The sequence below is a fragment of the Cotesia glomerata genome, linkage group LG2 (assembly GCF_020080835.1).
Source record: "Cotesia glomerata isolate CgM1 linkage group LG2, MPM_Cglom_v2.3, whole genome shotgun sequence".
Taxonomy (NCBI): Eukaryota; Metazoa; Arthropoda; class Insecta; order Hymenoptera; family Braconidae; genus Cotesia; species Cotesia glomerata.
The window spans coordinates 7,360,102-7,381,903 of record NC_058159.1 but is presented as its reverse complement, the minus strand read 5'-3'; the positions used below and the strand labels follow the sequence as shown (position 1 = coordinate 7,381,903).

At 34.2% G+C, this 21,802-nt stretch overlaps 1 long non-coding RNA gene across 1 annotated transcript in view; it reads left to right on the top strand.

Annotated features, from left to right (window-relative positions):
• Nucleotides 1–971: 971 nt before the first annotated feature.
• Nucleotides 972–21,802, top strand: part of LOC123259325 — a 103,909-nt gene continuing 83,078 nt past the window's right edge. Inside the window, exons 1-2 of the long non-coding RNA XR_006508219.1 lie at nucleotides 972–1,335; nucleotides 11,152–11,499. This is a non-coding gene — a long non-coding RNA (uncharacterized LOC123259325). The remainder of the gene's footprint in view (nucleotides 1,336–11,151; nucleotides 11,500–21,802) is intronic.

The following is a 21,802-nucleotide window of genomic DNA, read 5'->3' as shown; positions in this document are numbered from 1 at the left end:
ATAACAATGTTTATTTTCGAGTCTCTTAATTGCGCAATATTTCCAACAGTAGTAATTAAGAGCCACTTGCTATGCAGTTATTCATTAATTTCATTTTAATATTAATATTAATATTATTAATAATAATAATCATCCATATTTCATGCGTGTATTGCATATGTGATTAATTGCTTTGTCACATACTGATTTATCTAAATACATATTAAAATATTTATATAACGAGTAGAGTATTTAGAGTTTAAAGAGATAACAATTTTAATTCTTCGTAAAATATTTTAATTTTTCAGTTTATGCCTTCAATAAATATTAAACTCGAGCTGTCATGCATATTGAAAATCAACGATTCGGTGATGGATTTTTTATTGTTCTCATACATATACAGTATGTATTTAATACATATTGCTCGCCTCAAATATTAAATTATTATTATTTATATAACATCGAGTAATCGCGTAAATTGTACGATACGCTTGCGAGTATTATTGAGTATTAGAGAGCATATCACGCGTTGTAAAATAAAAAAATAAAAATATCGGGTTTTTTAAACATGCAGAATGATTTGAAGTACATATTTGTTTCAGTGAATACCAAAACCATTTGCATGCTACAGTAGTTTAAATTTGCGTAATAAAAATTCCAGCTGGAGTTCCATATTTTTTTATCTCTATATAAATGGAAATGTAAATGTAAATGTATATCAACATCAGTTAAAAAATATAAATATTATGTGCCTGATATTTTTATACACTCATACATATTTTGTCGACGCGTAAGCGGATACCACTCTGGTACACATTTATATTTTATATATAAATAATTCAATTTGTAACACGAGAAAAATTAGTGTTTTAACACACGCTGGCACTTTTTTTTTTATCATCATCATCATTATTATTATTATTATGACTCGTTTTTTGAAGCAAATAAATGGTTTAATTTCTCCTACCGTAAATTATTTGCAAAAAAAACCCGTGTATTTATTTTTAAGCTCAGGTTATTTGCAAGCTATTGTTTATTTTAGTTTTTATGATATTCTTTGTTTAGTTTGCTCGTGTTTCAGCAACAAACTACAAATAAGTAAATCCCCGAGCCGAAGTAGAGCATTATGTAGCGTACTGTATACTGTACTGAGAATGAATTTTTCATTTGGCACCTCCTGGTACACGGGATCGGCGAAACGTTACGTGACTTAAAACGCAGATTAAAGTGTCTCTGTCTTGTTAGCGAAATAGAGGATAGAAGACCTAGTGTTATTGCCATCGCTATTGCAATAGTCGGATAACTACCAGCGACAAAGTAAAGAATACTAAATAAAACAAGCTAAACTAAAACCGAGTAAGTTAACTTAAAAGTATTATATATTATATATTGTATTTTATTTATTCTTTGCAGTATTTTGTTATTTTATTATTATGTTATTATTCATCTAGAATTTTTATTTATTCAGTTCTGCGTGCCTTTCTCCGGCTATTCGCTGCCTATTATACGTACCCGTCTACTTTTATTTTATTCATTCTTATTACTCTTATTATTGCTATTGTATTTTATTATTTATATTTAGCACTGTTATTTTGTCGGGACTATTTACAGTTCTCTGTACTGTACAAAGTATTCGCTAATGAATTTATTAGCGCTCCAAAAACAGCGACTGTAAAATAATTATTTTTGAAACATTGAATAGTAAATTATTCTTAATAAAAAAATTCGTATTAATAATTTATAAAATTCTTAAAGACTTTTAGGCAAAAATAAAATTTTTGAGCAGAAATAAAATTTAGATCTGGGTTCTAAGAATCGTAAAGCTTGGTGATCTTTTTCTGGCTTGAGCACGACCGGAACGAAATACTGTGGCTCATGCAATGCGAAACGTCGTTGCGAATTACGTTCCACTGTGGAGTGAGTAAAGGAGAGATATAGATAGTAGGTAGTAGGTAGAGGAGGCGTGCATCGACATCGAGCTTGTACCGGACGTGAGGTATTTCTTCCACACACACTATCCAAAGTGAACTCAGTGAGCTCTCTACTCTCGACTCTCCACTCGACCCGACTACTTCACTCCATTCCACTTTACTCTACTTTGCTCTATTCTACTCCTATCCGGTAGGAATACGGTCTACGATCTACAAATATACACCGAACTCGAAACTCCGAAACTAAACTAAATTCACCCAAGAATCAAGAACTAGTGTACACTGTTACCTCAAACATACACACAATACCGATCCGTGGAGCCGAGTCAGAAACCACCCGACCGCTATACCGCTGTACATTCACCGATGCTACACAAAAACCGTCCTATCTCTACCCTCCTCCCTCTTCCTTTCTATCCTCAAAGAACCAGAAACGAGACATTAAATTCTGTGAAACCAAAACAACCAACTCCCGATTTTCGATTCTCCGCTCTATCTCCGTCTTCATCTCCAAGTAGATGCTGTACAATCCTGATGCTGACCAGCAAAACGAAAAAACTAAAACTGAATTCACTGACCAACAAAATCTCGAGCGTAAAAAGAGCCAGACCGACAACACAACCTCGACCAAAACAGAAATTCTGGACAAATAAAGTATTTCAACAAAACTATTGATTTACACTGGCTTCCACACATGATTCAGGTGTCATCATCACCTAGCGCCCTTTAAATTTCGTCTGTGTGTGTTTTCTTACAAAAAAAGATAAGAGCTTTTTATTTTTCTCATTATTAAAAGAGTATTTCGTACTTTTTTACTTATTTTAGTTATTGGCTGGGATTAGACGGTAATACTGGAAAAATAACATCCAAATATCGATAATACATAGCATGAATGACCTGAAGGAATGGGAATGGGATGAGAATACATGCAATATGTAGTGGTATCGTCGAGAACATACATATGGCCGGCGTCTACGGGAGTATCTTAAGTTATTACTCGTCGGTTTATTTTACCGATGACGAGGGTCTCTTCGGATTAGAGCCGAATCAATATTGGGCACCGAGGCGAGGCTTTTATCGGCGCTGAAAGAAATCTCTCGTTCCACTTGACAGCCCGCCGAGTAGTCGATTCAACCAGACAAGGATAAGACTCTGTGTAGTGTGCTTTTGGTCTGCTCACAGAACCAGAAAACCAAAATAAAAGAAACAGCCAAATAGAATAAAAAAAAAAAAAAAATAACGAAAGAAAGGAGAATAAGAATAAGAATGAAGAGTACAAAAGTTAACATAAACATTAACCGAGTAAGACAACGTACACAAGAGACAAAATACACATAAAGTATTTCCTTATATACCAAAATTAGTTTGCACCGAATACAGAGCAGAGAATAGCGACGCTTGGCGGCCATCGCTCGAACCATTCAACCATTCTGTGTCTCGGAATAAGAGAATAAGAAAATAAGAGAAGAGATGTTGTAGGTTAGAATTATATACTTGTAGCGAGTTGTGTCTGGAATAGGAAGACGTTGGGTGAATAAAGACCGAATTCTCAAACTAGAAAGAAGTTCTATCCGTCCGAGTACCAAGGGATGTATAAGATGTATAAGAAAGAAGAAGAAGCAGAGTGAGGATTCCGTAGAACGAACTTACTGGACTTGTACGTTCTCCACGCTCGAGGATTTACAGATTACGTGCGGCAGGATTGAGCTCGCCGATGTGGAAAGGACGAGGACTGAGGACGAGGGAGTTCGAACTCCCGTATACGTACGGTCTAAGGTCTATGGTGTAGTGTGAGGGACGCTATTTTAAGGATACGACGCTAAGGATCGTCAAGCACCGAGTACACTCCGTTTTATACACAGTGTTGTAGTAGAACCGCTGGTACATATACCTACTACAATATACATATATATACATTTATATAAGGATGTATAAAAGGGGGCGAGAATCCGAGATACCAGATACCAGATACAGAGTCTCTACTCGTATTTATATATATACATGTACACAGTAGAGCGCGAGCTGAACAGACCAGAGACCTGAGAACTGAGAAAACCGAGCTGAGAGCTGAGAGTCTGAGAAAACGACTTGGGCGTCACCCACTGAGTGAGAAAGATGGCGCTGTTGATCATACAAGGTGCAGAAAGTCCGCGCGGACTTGTCTCTTTAAATGAACTCTTGAGGCCAATGGGAGGCTCGCGTTCCTGCGGACTTGCCAATTGAAACCGAGCTCGGTAATATACCCCGTTAATACATTTATTATCGCCTGGCGAAGAAGATGACTGTTTATAAATAATTAGATAGGTTTTAATTAACCCTCGAGACGTTTGGCCTGCGGCCACGTATGTCAGATGATTTTAATCACCCCGCGACAGCTTTACTTGTGTTGTTCAAAGTCTTTTTGTATTTAGTATGTACAAGATGTGCATTTACTGCTCTTTATTATTATTATTATTATTGTTATTATTGTCTTACTTGGAACAATTAATCATTAAACAAACTATGCGTAGTTAAAGTTTAATAAATTCAGTAATGCAGAGTCAGTGGTGTTGTTGGCGCGTGAATCCGCGGACTACATCATATCCGATTATGTACACGTGTATCGCAAACTATCAGAAGTTCTGACGAAGCAACGTTTGCTTTAGTACTTGGATCAAGTGTATCTGCAGTAGAGAGTACAGTGTATGTACAGACGACCGATAGGGGTGAGCAAAGAGGCTGAGGAGTTTGTAAGCTCCGAGGGGTGACGATGCTAAAGACAAAGAGAAATCAACGTTAACTTTGTGAGCATATATAGCGAGCGAGAGGTGAGGAGTGAGATATATATATTTATATATCAACTGATACATGGATGATGGTTGATGGTGGATCCTGAAACGAGGTTGGCTCTTTAGTCGTGTGTGCAATCGACTGTACTCTGCACAGGAACGCAAGATAAGATGCTCTGGAGCTCGATGGGATCAAAATCTGTAGAGGCAGACCTCTATAGAGACTATAGATACTGTATAGAGTCTGATGCGGAGGTTGAGGTTGAGGTTGAGTATAAAGTGAATGTAGTCACGGTTATTTCGTAGATTTGAGAGCCTGATTTATACACCGCGGGATAACACACATGCTCGACTCCTTTGAGGGACCCGTACATCTACACGTGAGCATCAAAGAGAGATTATAATTGCCTTGGGGGCTATTACTAATTACACGGGCCTAATTCCACCCGATAAATAACTTTAGTGATTTGTAACGTACGTATCATTCATCGTTAAACCCGTATCTTTTTTATTTTATTTTTCTTGAAACTTTTTCATCGATTTTTACTTTTTGTTGAATTTCAATCGGTCTCGAGTCTTGAGCACGGGTCTTTATTTTTATGACCGGATTATTTTTTGGGCTCCAGGCGAAGGTAAGTATGATATGTGGCCCGCTTAGGCTAATCAAAAAATACTTTTCTTCTCGAGGCGGTTCGAGGAACAAGATCAGATCCCTCGCCTTCCTTACACCCGATACTCGATTGTTTACGACTGTGACCGACCGGATTTTTTTTATTCTATAATACCACTGCACGCAATGCTAAATAAAATCTCCGGTATAATTTAAAAAGTAATTTCAATTTAAATCTAAAATACCAGACAGAAAAAATTTAAGGTTGAGTTTAAGCCAAACATTAAAATCGATCATTGAGCTATTGACGAAAACGTATGCATCATATTAGTATTTAAAACAGCAGGATAACAATATGCTTTCGCTATCGAGGAAAATAAATAACTGAAGGTAAAACGTCGACAACAAGCTCTCTCGTACCCGAGTGTATACACAATATGTTTAATAAAAGTACACATGAAAGCTAGGCCGCGAAACGACTGAAAACCCGGGCAATAGAAGCTGACTTTGGGTGCACAACATGTACGACGACGTCCTAGTCGTTTCGATTATCGATCGTATTCTCTTTCTGTGTACATCCATATAAAATACTGAATATAGAGTAGAGAATAGCGAATAGAGAGAACTGTATGTCATGTATGTTGCATATACCTGGATGGCTACATGCCTACAATATTTATACACGTATACAAAAGTTGTTTCCGGACGATTCTGTTCCACGAAACGATTTATTATGCCACCGAGCGTGGAGGCCGGACGAAGCGTGACCTCTGGCCCTAGGGGATTATGAATCGCAACTCGAGATCTCCGATCGGTTTGTATTTGTGATCTCTGCGATAAGTTACCGTAACTCTGCTCTACTCTCTGCAGATCTATGGATAATACTCAATCCTCAATTCTCTGTGCTCGATAGTGAATACTGGACCCAGGCATATCTTTGATATCAGTTTTACGCTTCCATCTTCCAGAAACTTCGCTGGGTCTTTGATGGAAGTCAGCAAGTGAATACACATATATTTATACCACCAAGAATTATTAATTTCAAGAGTTTCTCTAAAGACTAAACCCGAAACACGATAAGTATGATTGTATTAGATTGAAGCTGATTCAACATTTGGAGAATTTACGAAATGAATAATTCGGTGACTAACAATTAGGACATTAGGGATTTGTTGGTATGGAGGCGGATCAAGGGACTCGAGGGATGAATATAGGGTATAAGGCTTGAAATTCCTTGGAAATTTTACTCTCCTGGGAAATTTTATTTTATTATAAATATTCTGTTTATGATATTCCAGATTTTAAATCTATTTTATTATTTATTCAACAAATATTTTAATTTCAAAAATTGTTTATTGCATCGCTTTTTACAAACATCAATTCGCTTTTAGTTCTCTGAATTATTTTTAGGTAGATTTCGTTAGAAATCTAACTATTGCATTAGTCCTCATGATGGAATTTTCACCTGATTTTGCTGTCATACGTCATAATTAGTCAAGTAAGTTCCAAAAATACCATTGGTTAAAAAATTTATACCAACCTTGTCATCAGAATATCTGCAAAAGTTTTCAACTAATCTTGATGAAACTTGGTACACATATTCTTTGGATAATTACCTTGAACGAGTTCCAAGATGAGCAAAATCGGCCAATTAGTTCAGAAATGGCGGCTATTTAAAATTTTCAAAATAGTGAAAATCACGTTTCGGTTTCTTCATTGATGTATAATTTTTGATTGAAAGGAGATAGCTAATTTTTGAAAAATTCATGTGATAGCTCATGAAATTGCCTTTAATTTGACGGATATAACATTAACTTTTTGTCAATTTTTAGATATTTTATGAAAGTTGAGAGGTCTATTGAACCATTTTCAGGTAATGTATAGTATAACCGACTAATGAATGTTATTCTATCAAGAATTTTCAACAGATCCTAATGAAATTTGGTACACAGATTCCTTGGACAATTAGCTCGCATGAATCCTAGGATGGACGAAATAAGTAAATTAATTTCGAAGTAGTAGCTCTTCAAAATTATCAAATTAGTGAAAATCACCTTTTTGTGGTTTCATTTATGAATAACTTTTGATTTAAAAAAGATAGCTAATTTTTGAAAAATTCATGTGAAAGTTCATGAAATTGCCTTTGATTTGATGCAGATTAAATTGATTTTTTTTCTCTGTAACCTTCGATATTATAACTTAAATTAAATATTTTTCATTAACTTAATTTTTTTTACTTATTTATGATCAAAATATTCATATCACCGTGAATCTAGTAGACATAACAATTTATCATTCACTATTAAAAAATCATATATAGGTTTTGCTTATCTTCGAACTACTCCAAGATAACTATCCAAATAGTAAATACAGCAAGAAAACTTCTGTAGAACTTCTTTATTGTAATTAATTTAAAAATTTGGTTTACAATAAATTGTAATAGCGAAAACAAAGAGAATTTTGTATCATATTAAATCTATCTTCCATTTCGGGTGAGGCCAAATGGAATTTTTGCATTATTTATTAACAATACATTTAAATTATCACCATGCAAGTAACAATCAATTCTGAACTAAAACCTCAAACTGGGTCTTAGTATGGACTTTGAAACCATAAGAAAAAGAGCACGTATTGTAATAAGGAGGTTCAATTTTTCCAATTGATACACTGATGTCAAAAGCTCAGCAAATTAGGTAGGGTAACCCATTGTCTTGATGACCTCCGTAAATAGCTTTGTCAGGTTGGTAGACAGAGCTTTTCCATTCCAAGTTAGATCCTACCAGCAGCTGTAGTACAAAATTATTAGAATTTTGATTAATAGGTCAGTGTTTATCTTTATGTACCTCGTAGGATAATTGAGTAACCTCAGATTCTTCTATTGGAACATGGCAATCATTCCATTTTTTATGGGCAATAAGTTTTCCCGGCACTACGTAGTCAAGAAGTGAAATCCGACAGACGTACAATGGTGCGCCCCAGTCATTTCCAGACAAAAATCCCTGATCTTTTTTCGTAGCCTTTTGGTCTTGAATAAACTTGGCAGTAACTCCGGGTTTTGATGATAAAATTTCTCCGTTTTTAATAAAGTCTGAGCTTTTACAAGTCCCTGATTGGCATGAGTACGATGTTGATAAGCAGTCTTCTGAACATCGACAAGTACCGCCTGGGAAGCTGTAGCATTCGTTGTTGTAACAGAACCCTGAACACTTAGAATCAATGTTAATAAAATTATTATAAAAGTCAATAAATAAATCCTTTATCCTTTACTATAATTACATTATGAGATATTGCCGCTGCCTTTAAATTCAATTCAATCTTTGTTATATTGTCGTCTTTTTTTTTAGCAAGTAATTAGCAAGTATTTAGCAAGAATTCACTTTCACAGAATTGAACACAGTAACAGTTAGAAAATCAATTATGAGATTGACATCAAATTCATGTGGCTCAGATGGCTTTTCTATCAAGTCATATAAATGTGTGCTGCCTTTTTTTCAGCAAGCAATTACAGACCTCTTCAACGTGTCATTAACTACAGGAGTCTTTCCGGAGAATTGGAAGCTATCACATGTGATTCCTATTCCAAAAAAGGCTTATCCAGTAAACTGTGAAGATTATAGGCCTATATCGCTATTGCCAAACTTGTCAAAAGCCTTGGAACGGTGTGCTCATGACCAAATTGTTAAATATATCAATGACAATAATTACTTCGATGAATATCAGACAGCATTTCGTGGAGGTTTGGGTACGCAGACTGCCATTGTAAAGTTCTGTGACGATTTAAGACAAGCGGTGAATGAGTCAAAGGTTTTAATTGCGATCTCGTTTGACCTTAGCAAGGCCTTTGATTCTGTTAATCACAAAAGATTATTATGTAAATTGTCATCTATGAACATGTCGAATTCAGCTGTTGATTGGATTGGATCTTATTTAGCAAACAGAAAGCAGTCCGTACGCTCTAGCGAAGGTAACTCGTCGTGGGAAGAAATTGTAAGTGGTGTACCTCAGAGAAGTGTGCTTGGTCCGTTATTATTCTCACTATGCATCACAGATTTAGCTAAACGTTTAGATTGCCAATACTTATTCTATGCTGATGACTTACTGATATACCTTTCTTGCCATCTTTCTCAAATCAGTGTTTGTGTGAACAAGCTTAACGGTGAAATAATAAAAATCACAGATTGGTGCAGAACTAATCATCTAAAAATGAATCCTTCGAAGACGAAAGCAATTATTTGTGGAAGTAGAGCAAAAATTAGTAGTGATGAGTGCAGACTAGCCGACACAATCTTTGTGGAGGGGTGTGCTATTCCTTATAGTAGCACTGTAAAATACCTTGGGGTGACTATAGATAGTACTCTCTCATGGAAGAATCAAGTAACAAATTTGTGCAATCGCGCTATGAGTATTCTAGCACAACTAAAAATAAACAATGAAATATTTAGTGAAAGTTTACGTATTAAGCTAGTATCTACTTTAATAATTCCTCTCTTTGATTATTGTTGTGCGGCGTATACGAATATGTCAAACAAATTATTATTAAAGCTTTGAGGGAGCTTAGGTTCCAGAGCCAAATAAATTTTTTATCTATCTATCTATCAAGTCTAGATACGAACTTTACATCGTAACAAATCCCTAAGACATCACACATGTTGGAAACGTCAATCGATGTCTCTACTATTTTTTTAATTGCGGTTTAAACATCATAAAAAATTGTAGTAAATAATTTTGTTAATATTATTATTATTGTCAATAATTAATATTATTATTGTCAATATTTGATAGAGTTTTGTGTGTATTCATTTTCAAAATTCAAGTGTATTTAAAATCAAATCAAAAAGGATAATAAAAAAGAATTTTTCACCATTCATATTTGTGACTTCTAAGTTGTTGTCGAGCTCAGTTTCGGTGTCTGGTGACGAAAACCCTTCTGATAAAGAGGCTCCAAAAAGAACACACAGAAGGATCAAATGATCAGCAGTCTTCATTGTAACTTTCGATAAAGTTTACCCGCTAGAAAAATAAAAAAAAAATGATGATTGTTAAGTAGGAACAATTTAATATAGATATGAAATAAGTTACCAAAAATCTAGTACTTATATTAATCCGTCGACGATAATTTTATATTGGAATTAAACAACTGACGGTATATATACTCGAATTTTTTACTTCGAGGTGGGTAATTTTAAGTGGACGGAATTTTTAAATTGTAAAAAATAGAAGATGATGGCATCGGGATTTTTATTTTGATAAAAATTACCGGTTTTTAATTTTGTGTCAGTCCAATTATCTAAAAAAGTAATTACTATTGACTTTAATTTTTTTAATTCCTAGCATAAAAGTTACTTATCTTAATAATTAGAAAATTTTCCAATTATTATCTACGTCGACATTGTCATGTGGGAGATTCCAAATGAATGAAATTTTTACAAATCTAAACGAAATAGATAACAATCAATTATCTTTAAAAATTAAAATAAATTACTTACAAAAACTTTACAAAAACCTGCCATGGTTTTTGAAAAAAAAAAAAAATTTTTTTTCTAACATAACTTCCCAATTTTTGAAAAATATTAATTTTAATAGTGGGAAGTTAAAAATGAAAAGACTGAAAATAATTAAAAAGAAATTGAAAAGTATTCTGTCCCTATAACTACAAGTAGTAACGTAAGTTATAGTATAGCGGTTGGCGTCTATGTCAAGGGTCGGGGCAAAGTGTTGGGAATATAAATGGCAGAGCAGGGTGGTGAGAATTTAATTTAGAAAATTGAAAATCTCATGATTAAATGGTTTTATTAAGAGTTATACATTTGTCGATTTGAAAGGAATTTGTAATTCAACTAATGGCTTATTGTGTTATTTCCAGACTCGCACGTTCACGATGTGGAGCCCAGAGGGTTTTAAATTCTCCCCGTTCCGGCAAATGAGCTTGTAAATCTCATCCAAGTACCAGAGAGTTCAGTTTAACGCAATGTAAGACTTTCAGTAAGAACTGGGAGAAATTCGAGTTGAGGAGAAACAAAGCGCTAACTACAAAGGTACAAGTAACACCAGCCACCCTCGACCCTCGCGATTCGATCCAGATCTGAAGGAGTTGGAACTCGGGGTGAGTATCTACTCTACTACCGTTAACTCGACGAATAAATAGCAAATTGACACGGGGGAATTAGAGAAGAAACAAAAACCCAGACTTAACACCCTTCAATAAAAAAAAGTAAGTCTATATTCATTTATAATTTTCTTTACTCTGCAAACTAAAATAATTATTCTGAATATAATTTCAATATAAAATAGAGCTTTTACGAATTTTAAAATACTTGAAACGAAATATAATTTTTATTTCGGATCAAGGGATTCAAGGGATGAATATAGGGTACAAGGCTTGAAATATTGATGCGACTGGACAGCAGAGGAACGAAAATGAAAATGAAAATATGGATATGGATGTAATGGAAACGAGAATGATGTAAAAAATGAATGGTAGAGAAGGAAGAGACAAAAATGAAATTACATTGTTTTGTTTTTGGAAGTGAGGCTGTATACATATCGTGGTGTGTTATGCTGGATATATCAGCAGGCGTATCGTGAGCGAGTATGAGGCGACTCGCTTGAGTACAGACTCGATAGAGCGTGGAAAGGGGGATAATCGTGGGCGCGGCACGCAATCACCGCCATAATCTCGTGGTTTGTTGGCCCGCGAGGGAACCCTCTGGTGCAATAATAATGCAATAACACTGGAAATAGAAGAGAAAGAGAAAGAGAGAGAGGAAAAGAGAGAACGAGCAAGGGATGTCCATAGTCCATACATTGGTGTGTTATTGCTCCTACTGTAGCTCTTATACGTGTGTTGGCATATAATAGTATTGCGCTGGTTGTCGGTTGGTGAGTTTTGTCATGAACCATTTCACTTGGCAATCTACTGCGACGCTGTAATCGTTTTCAACTATTTTTAATTTTACCCTCCTGGGAAATTTTATTTTATTATAAATACTCTGTTTATGATACTCCAGATTATAAATCAATTTATTATTTAATCAATGAATATTTTAATTTCAAAAGTTATTTATTGCATCACTTTTTACAAATAACCATTCGTTTTTAGTTCTCTGAATTAATTTTTTTATTATTTATTAACGATACATTTAAATTATCAACATGCAAGTAACAATCAATTCTGAACTACAACGTCAAAGCGGGTCTTAGTATAAACCTTCCAACCCCGATTGATAGACTAGTGTGATTAGCTTGGCAAATCAGGTAGAGTAACCCATTTTCTTGATGACCTCCGTAAATGGCTATCAAGGTAGTAGACAGAGCTTGTCCATTCCAAGTTAGATCCTACCAGTAGCTGTAGAACAAAATTATTAGAATTGTGATTAATAGGACAGTGTTTATCTTTACGTACCTCGTATTTTAATCGATTTATTTTAAATTTTTCTACTGGAACATGGCAATTGTTCCAACTTTCATAGGCAAGTAGTTTTCCCGGCACTACGTAGTCATGTATTGAATTCCGACAGACGTACAATGGTACATAATAGTATATCCAGAAAAAACTCCCTGATCTTTTTTCGTTGCGCTTTTGTCTTGAACAAACTTGGCAGTAACTCCGGATTTTGATGATAAAATTTCTCCGTTTTTAATAAAGTCTGCGCTTCTACAAATCCCTGATTATAGCATATGATGTTGATAAGCAGTCCTCTGAAAATCGACAAATACCGCCTGGGAAGCTGTAGTATTTTTTTTTTTTATTATTATGCTTTTACTTGTACACCTCTCGGTTTTTACAAGGCTGATTCCTCTTTTTCTCCTAGCTCTACGCTTTTTCTATTTTTCATATTGGACCTCAGCAAGTCCCACCCGACACTTCATTTCTACTTTTAATTTTTGCGGCTGTGGACCAACTTGTGCTTTCTGTACCGTATTCACCCTGAACCTCACCTTCTCAGGCTGTTGGAACAGAATCATGGTGAAACCACAGAGAAAACCCATGATAGTACAGTCGGAGCTGGACTAAGTCTACAGTGATTGATAAGAAACTCTTCTTTATCGACCACTGGAGCATTAGGCCCCTCTCCTAGTGTGCAGAGATCCCTCGCGCTAGCCTACGCTGACTAGAGTGGTCACCCATTCAAGTTGTTGCTTAAATGTGTGATCACCCAAGTCAGACGTGTGCCGCCCGGCTATCTCTGCTACTTCCAGAGGCTGGCAACGTAACGTAACGCACATATTTTTAATTATAATCACTGAAAAATATTGGTCCGTGCTGGGATCGAACCCGGGTCCCACTCTTTCGAAAAGCGAGCACCGAGCCGACCATTGATATAGGCCATTGCCAGCCTGGGGAAGCTGTAGTATTTGTTGTTGTAATAGAACCCCGAGCACTTAGAATCAAAGTTAATAAGATTATAATGAAATAATAATTTAAAGTTATCAGGAACGTGGACCAAGGGTAAAAACAAGTGTTACGTTTTCAAATGTTGCAACGTTTCGTTGTTATTTACAACTTCTTCAGGCAAGATTTGAGGTTAACATTTATGTAATAACAATAATCTTCTGAAACACTTCATCGTTAATTAAAGTTATAAATGAAGGAAAAACTACTTAATATAATACAGTATTACTAACAAATTTAAGAGCAAGTATAACATTTATCAGCCAAGTAACTAATTGATAAACAAAAAACATGTTACTCAAATCAGCTGTCAAGTGAAACTCTTAAATTTGTTAGTAATACTGTATTATATTAAGTAGTTTTTCCTTCATTTATAACTTTAATTAACGATGAAGTGTTTCAGAAGATTATTGTTATTACATAAATGTTAACCTCAAATCTTGCCTGAAGAAGTTGTAAATAACAACGAAACGTTGCAACATTTGAAAACGTAACATTTGTTTTTACCCTTGGTCCACGTTCCTGATAACTTTAAATTATTATTTATATCATGGATGAAAGTAATTTAAATAATTATAATGAAAGTTAATAAATAAATCCTTTATCCTTTACTATAATTACATTATGAGATACTGGCGCTGCCTTTTTGAATTCAATTCAATCTTTGCTATATTGTCGTGCTTTTTTTTAGCAAGTGTAGATACGAACTTTACGTCGTAGCAAATCCCTAAGACATCACACATGTTGGAAACGTCAATCGATGTCTCTACAATTTTTTCAATTGCTATTTAAAGATCATAAAAAATTGTAATAAATAATTTAGATAATATTATTAATGTCAATATTCGATTGAGTTCTGTGTGTATTCATTTTCAAAATTTAAGTATATTTAAAATCAAATCAAAACTTACAGATAAAAAAATAAATTTATTCACCATTTATATTTGTGACGACTTCAGAGTTGTTGTCGAGCTCAGTTTCGGTGTCTGGTGACGAAAATTCTCCTGATAGAGAGGTTCCAAAAAGAACACACAGAAAAATCAAATGATCAGCAGTCTTCATTGTAACTTTCGATGAAGTTTATCCGTTAGAAAAATTAAAAATAAATTGATGATTGTTAAGCAGGAACAATTTAATATAGGTGTGTAATAAGTAATAAGTTACCAAAAATCTAATACTTACATCAATCCGTCGACGAAAATTGGAATTAAACAACTGAGGGTATATATACTCGAATTTTTTAACTTTCACATTATTATCTACGTCGAGATTGTAATGTGGGTAATTTCAAGTAGACGAAATTTTTAAATTGTTGAAAACAAAAGATGATGGCATCGGGATTTTTATTATAATAAAAATTAACAATTTTTAATTTTGTGTCAGTTTAATTATCTAAAAAAGTAATTAACATTGATTTTTATTTTTTATAATTCCCAATCTGAAAGTTAATAATCGGGAAATTCCCCAATTATTATCTACGTCGACATTGTCATGTGGGAGATTCCAAATGAAAGAAATTTTTAAAAATCTAAACGGAATAGATAACAATAAATTGTTTTTAAAAACTAAAATGAATTACTTACAAAAACCTGCCACTGTTTCAAAAAAAAAAAAAAAAAACTAATTTTTTAATTCCTGATTATTAATAGAAATTTTAAATTTTTCAATAATAAAAATGAATGTTAGGGCCGTAATTAATAGTAATAAGATAGTAGAGTATAATGTCAAGCCGATTATATATTTTACATTGGAATCATAAGTGGAAACGATCGAGGATGAATCGTAAATATCCGGATTAGAGCCAAGGCTGAATAAAAGTTAACAAAAACACTTGTACGACTAGACTAGACACGATATATATATATATATATATATATATATATATATATATATATATATATATATATATATATATAATAACGAGCATAAAACCCTGTCTAACCACTTTCAGCGATCGTTTTTCGCCTTTTAACTGTAACAGATTTGCTCTCGACTTCTCGTATTTTTTGCTCAACAAATAAACCAAACAGAGTTGTTAATTGCGAGTGGAAAAATTTTGGCAATTACATTATACATATATCTGAAAAAACAGCAACACCTGCGCTTTCCCGACCAGAAATTTAAGTTCGGCGGTGGTTCGTTTCGAATGAGGCATGCCGAATTCCAAGCTCGCGCCGAACCAAGAAGCCAAAGTTGGCCCACGTCCCGGAAGTAATGCAGTCGCGAGTTTGGGCCTAACTTGGCTTCCGACTTAGGCGGTGGTTTGGAAACCACACTTGCTGGTGAATATCTAAGCCTCATTCGGTCCGAATTTGGCTACCTACCTAGGTAGCAATTCAGAAACTAAATTCGCACGGAAGAATCCAAATTGAATTCTTTCTTTGTTTTTAGCTATTTTTATTATAAAGCAAAAATTAATAATACTGAATGCTTATTTTTTTTAATTTATTTTTTAAATTTTAAATATAAATATCGACTTTAGGACAAAATTTTTTAAATATTAAGTAAATAAAAAAATTTTTTTTTTATATTTAGTATTATTTTTTTTATATTTTCGGTCATTTTTTCGCTTCTTAGGGTTTTTCTTACTATGAAGAAGTTTTTTTTTGATTGGTCGTTTTTATGGGTCATGGGGGAAGGAGATGATGGAGTTAGATACATTAGTCACACACAATACTTAAATTTACCTCACACTCAACTTAAGAATATTAATAATTAATAATTTGTAGATTAAGCGAGCTCGCCGAAGGCGAGCGAAGCTCAATCAAAATTATATAGATTGTTTCGTTCGAAGAGATCACTCTGTAGTACTGTCTGCGTACGCTAATTGTCACCACAAAGTTTAAATATTAAAAAAAAAAAAAAGTGAATTTAGCCACGATATAGCTCGTCTTTTGTCTAGCTTCATCAAGTTTAAAGCTGTTAGAAGAGATCACGGGAGGGATAATACAAAACAATTAATTATTTAAAAAAAATAAAAAGTAAAACATAAGGGGCGGGTTGTGATCTCTTCGAACGAAACAATCTATATAATTTTGATTGAGCTTCGCTCGCCTTCGGCGAGCTCGCTCAATCTACAAATTATATATCATGTTTCGTTCTCGAGATCACTCTGTAGGATGTTCAGAGCAAATTCTGAAATGACAATACATATTAATATTTTTATTAATAATGAAAAAACATACAATTTATTTATTGAGAACAATTAACAATAGAAATTAATAATGTTTAAGAAAACAAACTTTTAGCAAAAGTACTTGGATCCTGGACAATCGGTCGATTATAAAATTTTTCAAAAATCTTCGATTTTTCAGACCATCCAGCCAGGTTCTTGATTAAAGAAAGATCAACTCCTTTAGCCAAAGCTGACGAAGTTGAAGCATGGCGAATACTGTGAGGGGTATATTCCGTAGATATACCGCAATCAAATAAAAATACCTTCAACCATCTACTCAGAGTATCTTTTGAAGCTGCTCTGAAAGGTCGAGTTGCTGTTAAAAATAAAGCGTCAGTTTTATTTTTTGGTAAAACTGATGTTACTTTTAGGTAAGCTTCTAAAGTAGAAGCAACACATAAATTTTCATTTTCAGTGAAACGAGGAAGAATTAGGAGAGGTTGATAATGTCCACGTCGAGACGTCTTAATGGTATGAGGAATTTTAATTTCAAAACCGTCGGTGGTTGATTTTATATTAGAGCGTTTAATAGAATGCAAGGTTTGTTTACGGTGAGCCGTAACTAAAGCAATTAACATTAATAATTTAGAAGTTAAATCACGTAAACTCAGAACACTGAGAGGGCTCATTTGTTCTAGTTTATTGATAATCGGGTCAAGACTATAAATTTTATTATATTTTGGCTTACTAGGTTTTTGTTTATAAATTCCTTTTAAAAGACGCGATATTAGAGGGCTTTGACCGATATATTCCCCACAAATAAAAGAAATAGCCGAACGACACGTGTTAATGGAACTGTAAGAAGAACCTTGCTGAAACTTTTCAGTTAACCAATCCGCCACTTGGTTTTCAGTTGGCTTATAACAATCAAAATCTTGCGATGTACAATAGGAGTACCAATCCAAAATGGGCCTATTGTATTGTTGAAGTGTAGATTCAGCAATTGAAGTTAGAAGAAGATCAATTGTATCTTCTTTGATTCCTTTCATCTTGAAAGCGTTCCAGATAATCTTCCAGCCATCAGGGTTAATTTTTGTGCTAGCGGATGTTGGGTAGTTCTATCAAAACCAAATAAAAGATTATTTGAAGGTTGGAAAATAATTGGAGGTGATTCTAACAATGACAACCATAAAGGGTACCATGGTTGTGCATGCCATTTAGGAACCACTACGATTCCGCAAGCTCGGTCGACCTGAATTTTTTGTAAAACTTTTAAAATTAAGGAAAACGGAGGGAAAGCAAAGAAATAAAAATCTGTCCAATCCATAGTAAATGCATCAATACAAAAAGCACCTGGATCTTGATGCCAGGAACAAAACAATCTACACTTTGTGTTAAAAGTAGATGCAAATAAATCTATTTCTGGAATACCAAAGCTTCTCATAATCTTATTATAAGCCCATGAGGCCAAACTCCACTCTGTGTCAATATTTTCCACTCTTGAAGCTAAATCAGCCTGTGTATTTTCTTCAGAAGGGATATAAGTTGCAAAAATCCACAGATTTTTTTGTTCGCACCAAGACCAAATTTCATAAGAGATTTTATTCAAATCTTGAAATTTTGTACCTCCCATTTTATTAAGATAAGCAATCGCAGTAGAATTATCAATTCTTAAAAGAATTTCGCAATTATTCAAATCAAAAGCAAAAGATTTTAGACCATTAAATGCAGCCAATAATTCTAAACTATTGATGTGAAAATGTTTTTCTTGGCTTGACCATGTACCATAAGCTATATTACCATTACAATAAGCATCCCAACCAGTTAAGGATGCATCTGAAAAAATGGTAATTTGATAAATCGATTTTTTAATAATATTTTTTGAATTTAAAATATTCCGTTTCTACCAAATAAATTCTTTCCCTAAAGAAGATGGAATAAGCATGGTAGATTCGTAATCATCGTGTGATTCTAAAAGAGCTAAATATTTTACTCGTTCGAAAGGTTTAGAATGAAACCAACCATAATTAACACCAGGACAAGCAGCAGTAATTTTTCCAACAAATTGCGCAAAGTCTCTAATGGAGCAGCTCTTTGTATTTTCGAAAAAAGAAATTAACTCATAAATATTATTTCTCTTATTTTGAGTAATTTCTATAGTCATAGAATTTGAGTCAAAAATAAATCCCAAAAACTGACAAGACTGGGAGGGAATTAAATTACTCTTCGATCGGTTGATTATGAAACCAAGAGACTCCAATAATTTAATAGAGACATTGATGTTTTGAAGGCAGAGATCTTCTGATGGAGCTTTTAGCCACCAATCATCTAAATAAACTACTGAAATCCAACCTTGACTTCTTAAAATACTGATAACTGGTTTTAAAATTTTTGTAAATACCCAAGGAGCAGTATTTAAACCAAAAGGCATACAAATAAATTCATAGAGTTGACCATTCCAACGAAATCTGAGAAATTTCCAAAAATTTTTGTGAATTGGAATCATTAAATACGCGTCCTGTAAATCGAGGTTAGCCATAAAACATCCTTCAGTCATAAGTTTCAAAACTGTTCGAAAATCTTCCATTTTGAAATGAGTGACGTCAATAAAACAATTTAATTTTTTCAAATTCAAAATAAATCGCAATTTTCCATTACTTTTAGGAGTGAGGAAAATACTAGATAAAAATTGACCTTCAACATCATAACATTTCTGAATAGCTCCTAAAGATATGAGCTCATCAATAGCTTTATTCATAGCTTGATTATCAGTAACTAAATTAATGGAGGGTTCTTTATTTTGTACTGGTGTGGTTAAAAAAGGTATTTTATAACCTGATATAGTTTCCAAAATGAAACTATCAGAAGTTATTTGCGACCAAGCTTGCAAATAAAATCTAAGTCTACCACCAATAGGACTAACCTTTACTTTTGATTGGTTGTCTGGGCCTGCTGGCCCTTGTTCTTGTTCATGGAACGAGTTTGAGGAGGTGTCGATCGGTTGAATTGGTTGTACTTCTGGTACGGTTTCCGGTTGAAGCCCGACTGCGACAGGCCACCTCGCGACGTAGCCGGGTTTTTCCAGTTTAAAAAACGCTTTGATGGACCATAAGACTTTTGTTCAGGTTGGGCTTTGAGAGATAGACCAGCTTTTTCGACTGTAGAAGAATTTTTAATTCTTTTTGAAAGATCTGCTCCAAATAAAAAATCATCTGTAACAGAATCTTCTAAAATAGATTTATGTTTCGGGTCGACGAACTGATAAATATGAGTTTTGCGAGCTTTTTCAAGCTGGAACATCAATTCACACATGAGATTACTTGAGTCGCAAAGCAACTCTAGAATCTCATCCTTTTCTAATGGTTCCGCATCATCAGAAAATATAGCACACAATGCTTTACCGAGATTGACCAAGGAAAGTCCACAAAGATTTTGATTGGACGCAAAATGTTTATCTCTGCCAACAGCAGACTTGTGGAGTAAAGGTAGAAGCTCCGGATTCAAAGTCGCAGCTTTAAGGTTGATATTACCTTTACTCGGATATTTTTCCAAAATTTCTTTTTTGGTGGAAGTCTCCATTCCCTTAGTTAAAGTTTCCTTCCAGCAAGCGACAAGATCTGAGTGAAACTCGAAGGTTTTGTCCTTTTGTTGACGTTTATCAACACCAAGAAGATCCCGGGCTTTAGTCGGAAGTTCGATGACCTCAATCGTCTCCTTTGGAGTAGGAGAATTCTGGGAATTAGGGTCAGATTTTGGAGAAATTTTCGGTTTAGGGTTCTCGTTCGTTGGAACATCATGTTCTGAATCTGAAGAACATAAAGATCTGAGTTATAAATGTTATCAAAGATAATTAATCTTTGACACAAAAATAAAAAAGGAAACATTTTGTTTAACAATTTTAATGTTTTAATATAACTCAGTCAAATGGTGCAGTTTATTACCAAAAAAGGTAAAGAAAGGAAAAGAAACTGCCCGAATCGTAAAAAAGAACAATTCAATAATATCAACTATTTTTGGGATAACCCAATGGTGCGAAATAATATAAAAAATAATCGCCCAAAATTTTTATCATAAAAGATAAAAACAATTGTCTGATATTCAAACAGCAATAAAAATGACATATGTCAATTTTTTATTTTTGGGATAACCCAATGGTGCGAAATATTAAAAAAAATTATTCGCCCAAATTAACATATGAAAGATTTCAATAAATGTACCTTCTTCGTCGGATTTGACAGACATGTCATTGTCTTCATTTAAATTAGACATTTTGTCAATTAAATATTGATATTTTTCCAATTTTCTTTTCAGAAAATCAATGTCCACTGGGGATTCAGCTCGTCGTTTAGACATAATAAATTAATTAAATAATTAATTTCAATTAATTAATGGAGTAAAAGAGAAAGACGTTGTGACTAGAGGCGCACAAAAAACAGAATGAAGCTAGACAAAAGACGAGCTATATCGTGGCTAAATTCACTTTTTTTTTTTTTTAATATTTAAACTTTGTGGTGACAATTGGCGTACGCAGACAGTACTACAGAGTGATCTCGAAAACGAAACATGATATATAATTATTAATTATTAAAAATTTTACATGTCGAACGCGAGACTCGAACACTGTACCCGACGCACGAGAGCCCTATACCATACCGCGACGCTACGCCGATGATGAGCGACCTCTTGCCTCAAGATACTTATAAGCCCGACACTTCGGCAAACATTCGGTTACCGTTGCAACGGTCGAATTAGGAATTCCGATATTATACCTAAGTGAGAACTTGCCACAGCCTTACCTAGTCAAGTTTCATTTTGATAGACCAAGCTTCAGAATACCTTTAGTTACTGTTCGGTAAGCTTTTAGTTACCGTTATCTCGTATCAGTTTGGCAATTCATGGCGTACCAAACTTAGGCATTGCCACAGTTTTGCCTAAATGAGCCCGAGCTCGGAGAATCAAACTTCGGTAATCCTTTGGTTACCGTTATTTCATATCAGTTTGGCAATC